Source organism: Triticum aestivum, chromosome 5D (assembly GCF_018294505.1).
Source record: "Triticum aestivum cultivar Chinese Spring chromosome 5D, IWGSC CS RefSeq v2.1, whole genome shotgun sequence".
Lineage (NCBI taxonomy): Eukaryota > Viridiplantae > Streptophyta > Magnoliopsida > Poales > Poaceae > Triticum > Triticum aestivum.
Window position 1 is genome coordinate 51,101,212 of NC_057808.1, and position 12,734 is coordinate 51,113,945.

The following is a 12,734-nucleotide window of genomic DNA, read 5'->3' on the forward strand; positions in this document are numbered from 1 at the left end:
ATGCTATAATTGTATTAACTGGAAACCGTAATACATGTGTGAATACATAGACCACAACATGTCCCTAGTAAGCCTCTAGTTGACTAGCCCGTTGATCAATAGATGGATATGGTTTCCTGACCATGGACATTGGATGTCATTGATAACAGGATCACATCATTAGGAGAATGATGTGATGGACAAGACCCAATCCTAAGCATAGCACAAGATCGTGTAGTTCGTTTGCTAAGAGCTTTTCTAATGTCAAGTATCGTTTCCTTAGACCATGAGATTGTGCAACTCCCGGATACCGTAGGAATGCTTTGGGTGTACCAAACGTCACAACGTAACTGGGTGGCTATAAAGGTGCACTACAGGTATCTCCGAAAGTGTCTGTTGGGTTGGCACGAATCGAGACTGGGATTTGTCACTCCGTATGACGGAGAGGTATCTCTGGGCCCACTCGGTAATGCATCATCATAATGAGCTCAATGTGACTAATGAGTTAGCCACGGGATCATGCGTTACGGAACGAGTAAAGAGACTTGCCGGTAACGAGATTGAACGAGGTATTGGGATACCGACGATCGAATCTCGGGCAAGTAACATACCGATAGACAAAGGGAATTGTATACGGGATTGATTGAATCCCCGACATCGTGGTTCATCCGATGAGATCATCGTGGAACATGTGGGAGCCAATATGGGTATCCAGATCCCGCTATTGGTTATTGGCCGGAGAGGTGTCTCGGTCATGTCTGCATGGTTCCCGAACCCGTAGGGTCTACACACTTAAGGTTCGGTGACGCTAGAGTTGTTATGGGAAATAGTATGTGGTTACCGAAGGTTGTTCGGAGTCCCGGATGAGATCCCGGACATGACGAGGAGCTCCGGAATGGTCCGGAGGTGAAGATCGGTATATTGGACGAAGGGTATTGGAGTCCGGAATTGTTCCGGGGGTACCAGGCTATGGCCAGCATGTCCGAAAGGGGTTTCGGAGGCCCCGGCAAGCGTTGGGGGGCCTTATGGGCCAAGGGGAAGGGGCAAACCAGCCCACTAAGGGGCTGTGCGCCCCTCCCAACCCCTCTCACGTAACCAGGAGAGGTGGGGGCGCCACCCCTAGGGCAGCCGCCCCTCCCGGCTTGGGGGGCAAGTTTCCTAGGGGGTGGGGGCGCCCAAACCCATCTAGGGTTTCCCCTGGCCGCCGCCTCCTCCTCTAGATCCATTTAGAGGGGCCGGCCCCCTCTCCCCTTCCCCCTATATATAGTGAGGGGGTGGGAGGGCAGCCGCACCCCTTGCCTGGCGCAGCCCTCTCCTCCTCCAACTCCTCCTCCTCCTCCGTAGTGCTTAGCGAAGCTCTGCCGGAGAACCACGAGCTCCATTGCCACCATGCCGTCGTGCTGCTGGAGTTCTCCCTCAACTTCTCCTCTCCCCTTGCTGGATCAAGAAGGAGGAGACGTCCCCGGGCTGTACGTGTGTTGAACGCGGAGGCGCCGTCCGTTCGGCGCTAGATCGGATCTTCCGCGATTTGAATCGCCGCGAGTACGACTCCATCAACCGCGTTCTTGTAACGCTTCCGCTTAGCGATCTTCAAGGGTATGAAGATGCACTCCCTCTCTCTCGTTGCTAGCATCTCCTAGATTGATCTTGGTGACACGTAGGAAAATTTTGAATTATTGCTACGTTCCCCAACAGTGGCATCATGAGCTAGGTCTATGCGTAGATTCTATGCACGAGTAGAACACAAAGTAGTTGTGGGCGATGATTTGTTCAATTTGCTTGCCGTTACTAGTCTTATCTTGATTCGGCGGCATTGTGGGATGAAGCGGCCCGGACCGACCTTACACGTACTCTTACGTGAGACAGGTTCCACCGACTGACATGCACTTGATGCATAAGGTGGCTAGCGGGTGTCTGTCTCTCCCACTTTAGTCGGATCGGATTCGATGAAGAGGGTCCTTATGAAGGGTAAATAGCAATTGGCATATCACCGTTGTGGCTTTTGCGTAGGTAAGAAACGTTCTTGCTAGAAACCCATAGCAGCCACGTAAAACATGCAACAACAATTAGAGGACGTCTAACTTGTTTTTGCAGGGTATGCTATGTGATGTGATATGGCCAAAAGGATGTGATGAATTATATATATGTGATGTATGAGATTGATCATGTTCTTGTAATAGGAATCACGACTTGCATGTCGATGAGTATGACAACCGGCAGGAGCCATAGGAGTTGTCTTAATTTATTGTATGACCTGCGTGTCAATGAAAAACGCCATGTAATTACTTTACTTTATTGCTAACCGTTAGCCATAGTAGTAGAAGTAATAGTTGGCGAGACAACTTCATGAAGACACGATGATGGAGATCATGATGATGGAGATCATGGTGTCATGCCGGTGACGAAGGTGATCATGCCGCGCCTCGAAGATGGAGATCAAAAGGCGCAAGATGATATTGGCCATATCATGTCACTTTATGATTTGCATGTGATGTTTGTCATGTTTACATCTTATTTGCTTAGAACGACGGTAGCATAAATAAGATGATCCCTCACTAAAATTTCAAGAGATGTGTTCCCCCTAACTGTGCACCGTTGCGAAGGTTCGTTGTTTCGAAGCACCACGTGATGATCGGGTGTGATAGATTCTAACGTTCGCATACAACGGGTGTAAGCCAGATTTACACATGCGAAACACTTAGGTTGACTTGACGAGCCTAGCATGTACAGACATGGCCTCGGAACACAAGAGACCGAAAGGTCGAACATGAGTCGTATAGTAGATACGATCAACATGGAGATGTTCACCGTTGATGACTAGTCCGTCTCACGTGATGATCGGACACGGTCTAGTCGATTCGGATCATGTATCACTTAGATGACTAGAGGGATGTCTATCTAAGTGGGAGTTCATTAAATAATCAGATGAACTTAATTATCATGAACATAGTCAAAAGGTCTTTGCAAATTATGTCATAGCTTACGCTTTGGTTCTACTGTTTAAGATATGTTCCTAGAGAAAATTTAGTTGAAAGTTGATAGTAGAAATTATGCGGACTGGGTCCGTAAACTGAGGATTATCCTCATTGCTGCGCAGAAGGCTTATGTCCTTAATGCACCGCTCGGTGTGCTGAACCTCGAGCGTCGTCTGTGGATGTTGCGAACATCTGACATACACGTTTTGATGACTACGTGATAGTTCAGTGCGTAATGCTAACGGTTTAGAATTGAGGCGCCAAAGACGTTTTTGAAACGTCGCAGAACATATGAGATGTTCCAAAGACTGAAATTGGGATTTCAGACTAGTGCCCACGTCAAGAGGTATGAGACCTCTGACAAGTTTCTTAAGCCTGCAAACTAAGGGAGAAAAGCTCAATCGTTGAGCATGTGCTCAGATTGTCTGAGTACTACAATCGCTTGAATCGAGTGGGAGTTAATCTTCCAGATGAGATAGTGATGGTTCTCCATAGTCACTGCCACCAAGCTATTAGAGCTTCGTGATGAACTATAACATATCAGGGATAGACATGATGATCCTTGAGCAACTCGCGATGTTTGACACCGCGAAAGTAGAAATCAAGTAGGAGCATCAATTGTTGATGGTTAGTAAAACCACTAGTTTCAAGAAGGGCAAGGGAAAGAAGGGATACTTCATGAAACGGCAAATCAGTTGCTGCTCTAGTGAAGAAACCCAAGGTTGAACCCAAACCCGAGACTAAGTGCTTCTGTAATGAGGGGAACGGTCACTGAAGCAGAACTACCCTAGATACTTGGTAGATGAGAAGGCAGGCAAGGTCGACAGAAGTATATTGGATATACATTATATTAATGTGTACTTTACTAGTACTCCTAGTAGCACCAGGGTATTAGATACCGGTTCGGTTGCTAAGTGTTGGTAACTCGAAATAAAAGGCTACGGAATAAACGGAGACTAGCTAAAGGTGAGATGACGATATGTGTTGGAAGTGTTTCCAAGGTTGATGTGATCAAGCATCGCATGCTCCCTCTACCATCGAGATTGGTGTTAAACCTAAATAATTGTTATTTGGTGTTTGCGTTGAGCATAGACATGATTGGATTATGTTTATCGCAATACGGTTATTCATTTAAGGAGAATAATGGTTACTCTGTTTATTTGAATAATACCTTCAATGGTCTTGCACCTAAAATGAATGGTTTATTGAATCTCGATCGTAGTGATACACATGTTCATGCCAAAAGATATAAGATAGTAATGATAGTACCACATACTTGTGGCACTGCCATTTGAGTCATATTGGTATAAAACGCATGAAGAAGCTCCATGTTGATGGATCTTTGGACTCACTCGTTTTTGAAAAGATTGAGACATGCGAACCATGTCTATTGGTAGATATGCATGAAGAAACTCCATACAGATGGATCGTTTGGACTCACTTGATTTTGAATCACTTGAGACATGCAAATCATACCACATGGGCAAGATGACTGAAAGGCCTCGTTTTCAGTAAGATGGAACAAGAGAGCAACTTGTTGGAAGTAATACATTTTGATGTGTGCAGTCCAATGAGTGCTGAGGCACGCAGTGGATATCGTTATGTTCTTACTTCACAGATGATTTGAGTAGATGCTGAGTATATTTACTTGATGAAACACAAGTCTGAATTATTGAAAGGTTCAAGTAATTTCAGAGTGAAGTTGAAGATCGTCGTGACAAGAGGATAAAATGTCTATGATATGATCATAGAGATGAATATCTGAGTTACGAGTTTGGCACACAATTAAGACATTGTGGAAATTGTTTCACAACTAATACCGCCTGGAACACCATAGTGTGATGGTGTGTCCGAACATCATAACTGCACCCTATTGGATATGGTGCATACCATGATGTCTCTTATCGAATTACCACTATCGTTTATGGGTTAGGCATTAGAGACAACCGCATTCACTTTAAATAGGGCACCACGCAATTCCGTTGAGACGACACCGTATGAACTATGGTTTAGAGAAACCTAAGCTGTCGTTTCTTAAAAGTTTGGGGCTGCGACGCTTATGTGAAAAAGTTTCAGGCTGATAAGCTCGAACCCAAAGCGGATAAATGCATCTTCATAGAATACCCAAAACAGTTGGGTATACCTCCTATTTCAGATCCGGAAGCAAAAGTGATTGTTTCTAGAAACGGGTCCTTTCTCGAGGAAAAGTTTCTCTCGAAAGAATTGAGTGGGAGGATGGTGGAGACTTGATGAGGTTATTGAACCGTCACTTCAACTAGTGTGTAGCAGGGCACAGGAAGTTGTTCCTGTGGCACCTACACCAATTGAAGTGGAAGCTTATGATAGTGATCATGAAACTTCGGATCAAGTCACTACCAAACCTCGTAGGTCGACAAGGATGCGTACTACTTCAGAGTGGTACGTAATCCTGTCTTGGAAGTCATGTTGCTAGACAACAATGAACCTACGAGCTATGGAGAAGCGATGGTGGGCCCGGATTCCGACGAATGGCTCGAGGCCATAAAATCCGAGAGAGGATCCATGTATAAAAACAAAGTATAGACTTTGGAAGAACTACTTGATGGTCGTAAGGCTGTTGGGTGCAGATGGATTTTAAAAGGAAGACGGACAATGATGGTAAGTGTCACCATTAAGAAAGCTCGACTTGTCGTTAAGATGTTTTCCGACAAGTTCAAGGAGTTGACTACGATGAGACTTTCTCACTCGTAGCGATGCTAAGAGTCTGTTGGAATTATATTAGCAGTTACTGCATTATTTATGAAATCTTGCAGATAGGATGTCAAAACATTGTTTCCTCGACGATTTTCTTGAGGAAAGGTTGTATGTGATACAACCAGAAGGTTTTGTCAATCCTGAAAGATGCTAACAAGTATGCAAAGCTCCAGCAATCCTTCTAAGGACTGGAGTAAGCATCTCGGAGTTGGAATGTACGCTTTGATGAGATGATCAAAGATTTTGGGTTTATACAAAGTTTATGAGAAACTTGTATTTCCAAAGAAGTGAGTGGGAGCACTATAGAATTTTTGATGAGTATATGTTGTTAACATATTGTTGATCAGAAATGATGTAGAATTTCTGGAAAGCATACAGGGTTATTTGAAAAGTGTTTTTCAATGGAAAACCTGGATTAAGCTACTTGAACATTGAGCATCAAGATCTATAAGGATAGATCAAAAACGCTTAATAGTACTTTCAAATGAATACATACCGTGACAAGATTTTGAAGGAGTTCAAAATAGATCAGCAAAGAAGGAGTTCTTGGCTGTGTTACAAGGTGTGAGTATTGAGTAAGACTCAAGACCTGACCACGGCAGAAGAGAGAGAAAGGACGAAGGTCGTCCCCTATGCTTTAGACGTAGGCTCTACAGTATGCTATGCTGTGTACCGCACCTGAAGTGTGCCTTGCCATGAGTTAGTCAAGGGGTACAAGAGTGATCCAGGAATGGATCACATGACAGCGGTCGAACTTATCCTTAGTAACTAGTGGACTAAGGAATTTTCTCGATTATGGAGGTGGTAAAAGAGTTCGTCGTAAAGGGTTACGTCGATGCAAACTTTGACACTAATCCGGATGACTCTGAGTAGTAAACCGGATTCGTATAGTAGAGCAGTTATTTGGAATAGCTCCAAGTAGCGCGTGGTAGCTGCATCTACAAGATGACATAGAGATTTGTAAAGCACACACGGATCTGAAAGGTTCAGACCCGTTGACTAATAACCTCTCTCACAAGCGAGATATGAACAAACCCCATGGGTGTTGGATTCATTACAATCACATAGTGATGTGAACTAGATTATTGACTCTAGTGCAAGTGGGAGACTGTTGGAAATATGCCCTAGAGGCAATAATAAAATGGTTATTATTGTATTTCCTTGTTCATGATAATTGTCTATTGTTCATGCTATAATTGTATTAACTGGAAACCGTAATACATGTGTGAATACATAGACCACAACATGTCCCTAGTAAGCCTCTAGTTGACTAGCTCGTTGATCAATAGATGGTTATGGTTTCCTGACCATGGACATTGGATGTCATTGATAACGGGATCACATCATTAGGAGAATGATGTGATGGACAAGACCCAATCCTAAGCATAGCACAAGATCGTGTAGTTCGTTTGCTAAGAGCTTTTCTAATGTCAAGTATCGTTTCCTTAGACCATGAGATTGTGCAACTCCCGGATACCGTAGGAATGCTTTGGGTGTACCAAACGTCACAACGTAACTGGGTGGCTATAAAGGTGCACTACAGGTATCTCCGAAAGTGTCTGTTGGGTTGGCACGAATCGAGACTGGGATTTGTCACTCCGTATGACGGAGAGGTATCTCTGGGCCCACTCGGTAATGCATCATCATAATGAGCTCAATGTGACTAATGAGTTAGCCACGGGATCATGCGTTACGGAACGAGTAAAGAGACTTGCCGGTAACGAGATTGAACGAGGTATTGGGATACCGACGATCGAATCTCGGGCAAGTAACACACCGATAGACAAAGGGATTGTATACGGGATTGATTGAATCCCCGACATCGTGGTTCATCCGATGAGATCATCGTGGAACATGTGGGAGCCAATATGGGTATCCAGATCCCGCTATTGGTTATTGGCCGGAGAGGTGTCTCGGTCATGTCTGCATGGTTCCCGAACCCGTAGGGTCTACACACTTAAGGTTCGGTGATGCTAGAGTTGTTATGGGAAATAGTATGTGGCTACCGAAAATTGTTCGGAGTCCCGGATGAGATCCCGGACATGACGAGGAGCTCCGAAATGGTCCGGAGGTGAAGATCGGTATATTGGACGAAGGGTATTGGAGTCCGGAATTGTTCCGGGGGTACCAGGCTATGGCCAGCATGTCCGAAAGGGGTTTCGGAGGCCCCGACAAGCGTTGGGGGGCCTTATGGGCGAAGGGGAAGGGGCAAACCAGCCCACTAAGGGGCTGTGCGCCCCTCCCAACCCCTCTCACGTAACCAGGAGAGGTGGGGGCGCCCCCCCTAGGGCAGCTGCCCCTCCCGGCTTGGGGGGCAAGTTTCCTAGGGGGTGGGGGCGCCCAAACCCATCTAGGGTTTCCCCTGGCCGCCGCCTCCTCCTCTAGATCCTTCTAGAGGGGCCGGCCCCCTCTCTCCTTCCCCCTATATATAGTGAGGGGGTGGGAGGGCAGCCGCACCCCTTGCCTGGCGCAGCCCTCTCCTCCTCCAACTCCTCCTCCTCCGTAGTGCTTAGCGAAGCTCTGCCGGAGAACCACGAGCTCCATCGCCACCACGCCGTCGTGCTGCTGGAGTTCTCCCTCAACTTCTCCTCTCCCCTTGCTGGATCAAGAAGGAGGAGACGTCCCCGGGCTGTACGTGTGTTGAACGCGGAGGCGCCGTCCGTTCGGCGCTAGATCGGATCTTCCGCGATTTGAATCGCCGCGAGTACGACTCCATCAACCGCGTTCTTGTAACGCTTCCGCTTAGCGATCTTCAAGGGTATGAAGATGCACTCCCTCTCTCTCGTTGCTAGCATCTCCTAGATTGATCTTGGTGACACTTAGGAAAATTTTGAATTATTGCTACGTTACCCAACAGAGGGCGCGCCTGGGGGGGGGGGGGGTAGGCGCGCCCCCCTACCTCGTGGCTTCCTGGTAGCTTTCTTGACGTAGGGTCCAAGTCCTTTGGATCACGTTCGTTCCGAAAATCACGTTCCCGAAGGTTTCATTCCGTTTGGACTCCGTTTGATATTCTTTTTCTGCGAAACTCTGAAATAGGCAAAAAACATCAATTCTGGGCTGGGCCTCCGGTTAATAGGTTAGTCCCAAAAATAATATAGAAGTGTATAATAAAGCCCAATAATGTCCAAAACAGAAGATAATATAGCATGGAGCAATCAAAAATTATGGATACGTTGGAGATGTATCAAGTTGCTCGGCGACTCACGACGCGTCTAGCGCCGCCACCCAAAAAGCCTCTCAACTGTTCCCTCCTCGCCGCCGCCGCTGCCGGCTAGCTTGCCGGTCGACGGCGGCGGGCTGCTAGGCCTCTTCCGTCTCCACCCATGTCCAGTCCCTTCTTCCCATGACCCTCGATCTTGGAGCCTGGCGGCGCTGCGCTCCAGCCACGCGCTCGTCCTTCCCGAAGATGCAGCACGCTATGAGAGCTGGTGTACGGCGGTTCGTCACCACGGAGGTCAGCTACGCGCTCGTGTTCGGCGGCTGCGTACGTCCTGTCCCGCCCGACGGCGCGCGTATGGCGTCCTGTGTGCGTCGTCCCGGATCTACCACGGCCTGAGGCGGGCCTGCTCCTAGTGGCTCGGTTGACGGCCTGGCAGGAGACTCTCGGCGTATGTATTGTTGCGGCGGCTGTGGTGGTGCACGGGCAATCTGATCTGGCCTGTTTGATACCGTTGTGGACGCGCATGATGCCGGCACGGATCAGGACAAATCTAATGCTTGATGGCAGCTCTTCGGACTTTCAGTGGTTGTCGATACGGCGGTGGTTGGCTGAGTGCAGCTCTGATCCGCTCGACGGCCTTCGGAAGGCATGCCACCGTTGGTGGATGGTTGGGCGGCTACAGACGGCGATTTGACGCAGAGGGTATGGTTGCGCAGCGGCGTGGTGGATTCTAGTCCAGTGCATGTAGCTGTTGGGATCGTGGAAAGTGGCGGGGATAACACATGATTGACTTCGATTTGGTGGTGCCTCTAGTATCCGGTCTCGAGCTCCGGGACGAAAATCCTAGTTCTAACCCACGTTGGTTTTACCTAGCAATGGCGATGTTTTTGCGTTACCTTGTTGAAGGCATTGCATGGATATGCTCGGACTTGCTTCTTCAGGGTGAAAACCTAGATTCTGATCATTGGTGATCGGATCCGGTGACGGCGGTGTTTGAGCATAGTTGCCTTGTTGAAGGCGTTGCTGTTGAAGAACTTTTTCGTTGTCCTTGTGGTGTCAAGAGATGATTGGTGCGGATATGGTCGTCGATGTAGTTTGTCGGTCGCTGTTTTGATCATAGGTTTTTTTTACTCGCTTAGGCATAGCTTTGGTCTTGTATGACTTTGCTTTTTGCCGGCGTATTTTTTAGTGTGAGTGCGCTGGTGTTGGTTATGTGCATCCTAGCTATGCAGAGGCCGGGTGTGTGCTCTTTGTGTCTGTATCTTCTTGATGCTTCATTTTGAGTCAATAAAATCCACCCGTTATCGAAAAAAAACTAGTAGTTACCGGCGTGTTTTATGTGTATGCGTTGGTGTTGGCCATGTGCATCCTAGCTATCTAGAGGTCGGGTGTGTGCACATTATCTTTGTATCCTCTTGATGCTTCACTTTAAGCGAATAAAACCCACCATTTATCGAAAATTCTACTTTACCAATTCTTTTAGGGAAATCACTGTTCTGCGGCTAGCAGATCCCCTATCCTGAAAAAATTGGTTTCACAAATTTCCAAACTTACGGAACATAAAAATGAAAAACTTGTACAACGAAGTGCACATAATTTGAATACATAACACTTTAACGCTCTCGAACATAAACCATTTGACATGGATGGTAAGCTATCTCAAAAACAAGGAACATAAACCATTCAAATTCAAACACAACATACGTTTCAAATGAACTAAGAATTCATATAAACATGATTAAAGCACAAAAATCAAGTGCTTCGGAGGCGCCAATGATGCTCAATAGGATCTTCTTGAAGTCGGTTGTAAGCTTGACTGTTCTTGATCCTTTGGTGTGCTTGGAGGAAGACTTCGATCCTTTTAGGGTTACGTGTTGGCTCAACTTGTTGGCCATTGAACAGATACCAAAAGTTCTCCAAGTCCTCTCTCTTATCCTCGATGACCATGTTGTTCAAGATAATACATGTTGTCATGATCTTTCATAGGGTCTCGGGCTTTCAATACTCAACAGGGCCACATACAATCACAAATTATCGTTGACGCACACCAAAAGGTCTCTCAACATCCTTTCTAGCAGATTCAGTGATATCTCTTGTTACCTTTTGGTTTGTGAATAGTCTTAACAATTGTGGCCCATGGAGGATAGATGCCACCGGTAAGGTAGTAGCCCATGTTGTACCCATTGCCATTGACAGCATAGTTGAAAGGCGAACTGTCACCAACAACAAACATTGCAAAAAGAGGAGCGAGACATATCAAAGTATGCATGCCAAACTATGGATCATGTCTCTCCATAGCCTTTGCAATGGTGTTGAGGAGAGACCGATGCATCCTGATCGGCGCAGAAAATAGCATAGAGAATAAGGGAAAAAATCCTATACGACCGGGTCGTACGGACACAGACGCTGGGACCCACTCTAGCATGCGCCAACTGGCGTCCGAATCTCAACGCAACAGATCTCTCCTTCCCCACTTCCCTGCCTTCAAATCACGATTCCTATCTCCCCGACGCCCCAAAAATACAGCCGCTGGTCATGCCATTCTCTCTGACGGCACGGTGGGTTCGACCTGGAAACCTCGCCGCCGACGGTGTCGGGCGCGCGCGGTGGTGCTTATCAACAGAAAAGTTCCACGATCTGCATCAATTATCCTATCTTAACTTGAGGAGAAAATTCTGAAGAAAAATAAACAAAGCATCTACTATCCTAAGCTATTTGACTTGAGTTCCTGATTGTTTTGTCTGCTGAGCGAAACAACTTCTCATCGTTTGTAGAAAGCACTGAATGCGAATCCTGATCGACAGAGGCATGCTTAACAGCAGATTGTTCTTCTTCTGTCTTCCTTTTGTCATGCTGCTGACCGTCTTTTGTCGGTTTCGACAGAGTAAACGGATGCAGATGAACAGAGCACACCGCTAGAGCGACCAGAGTAATCAAAACCAAGCTCACGCCTGCTCCGCCGTGCTCCCTGCCTAACCACCCGCCGACGCTGTCCTCGAGCGGCTGGCCTCGCCATTCAGCAGCTGGTTCTGCTGCTGCCCGAACACTACCTACTGACTACCTGCCCTTGCCCATGCGGCGGCGGCCGTAGCGACGATGTCTGACGACGGAGCTTCGGCTTGGGCCCTAAGGCGGCAGAGGAGACTACCGATACTACGTAGGTAGGTGCCCACACACGCGGTTCGTGAGTGAAGAGGCGACGAACAATGCCGAGAATGAAGGCAGCGACGGTGACCGCAACGACCGGCTTCTTCTCTGGATCAACGGCGTCCGCCGGCATTGGCTTGGGTTGAACCTTCCTATGACATCTCCGCGGCCGGGGCGCTCCGATTCATGAAGGAATCCGACTTCGACGGCAACCTTGCGGAGCTGTAGCGATGACGGGCTGACCTACGGCGGAACTGACGATTCTGACGGCCTCGACTCCATGGAATCTGCGGGTGAGACCGGTGGGGCTGCGGGATGGCATTGCCGGTTGATTCCGCCAACGAGGAGTCGACGACACCGACTGTGACGACGATGGCGAGGGTCGAGTGGACGCAACGAGGTGGGTACGGCGGCCGAGCAAATATACTCAGCAGCCCCGCGTCTTGAGTATATTTGGTTGGTGCGGCTGCTTTTTAGGGAGTGAAAAGGCTATATTTCTAGGGATTATACGCCTTAGGGGATGTGCTAGCTACTGCTTAACTCCATAAAACACACTTTTGCTCCTCAAATATAGAGTTTAGGGGATTTGATGAAGAGGCCCTTAGTAACTCATAATATAACATCTACTTCCTCTATATCAAAAACTAATACGCGTTTGATGAAAAACCAATTGTGAAGCAGCTCTCGCTCCCGTGTCGCTTTGAGGCGCGACACCAGGGCGCCCCCAAAACCTAGCCGCC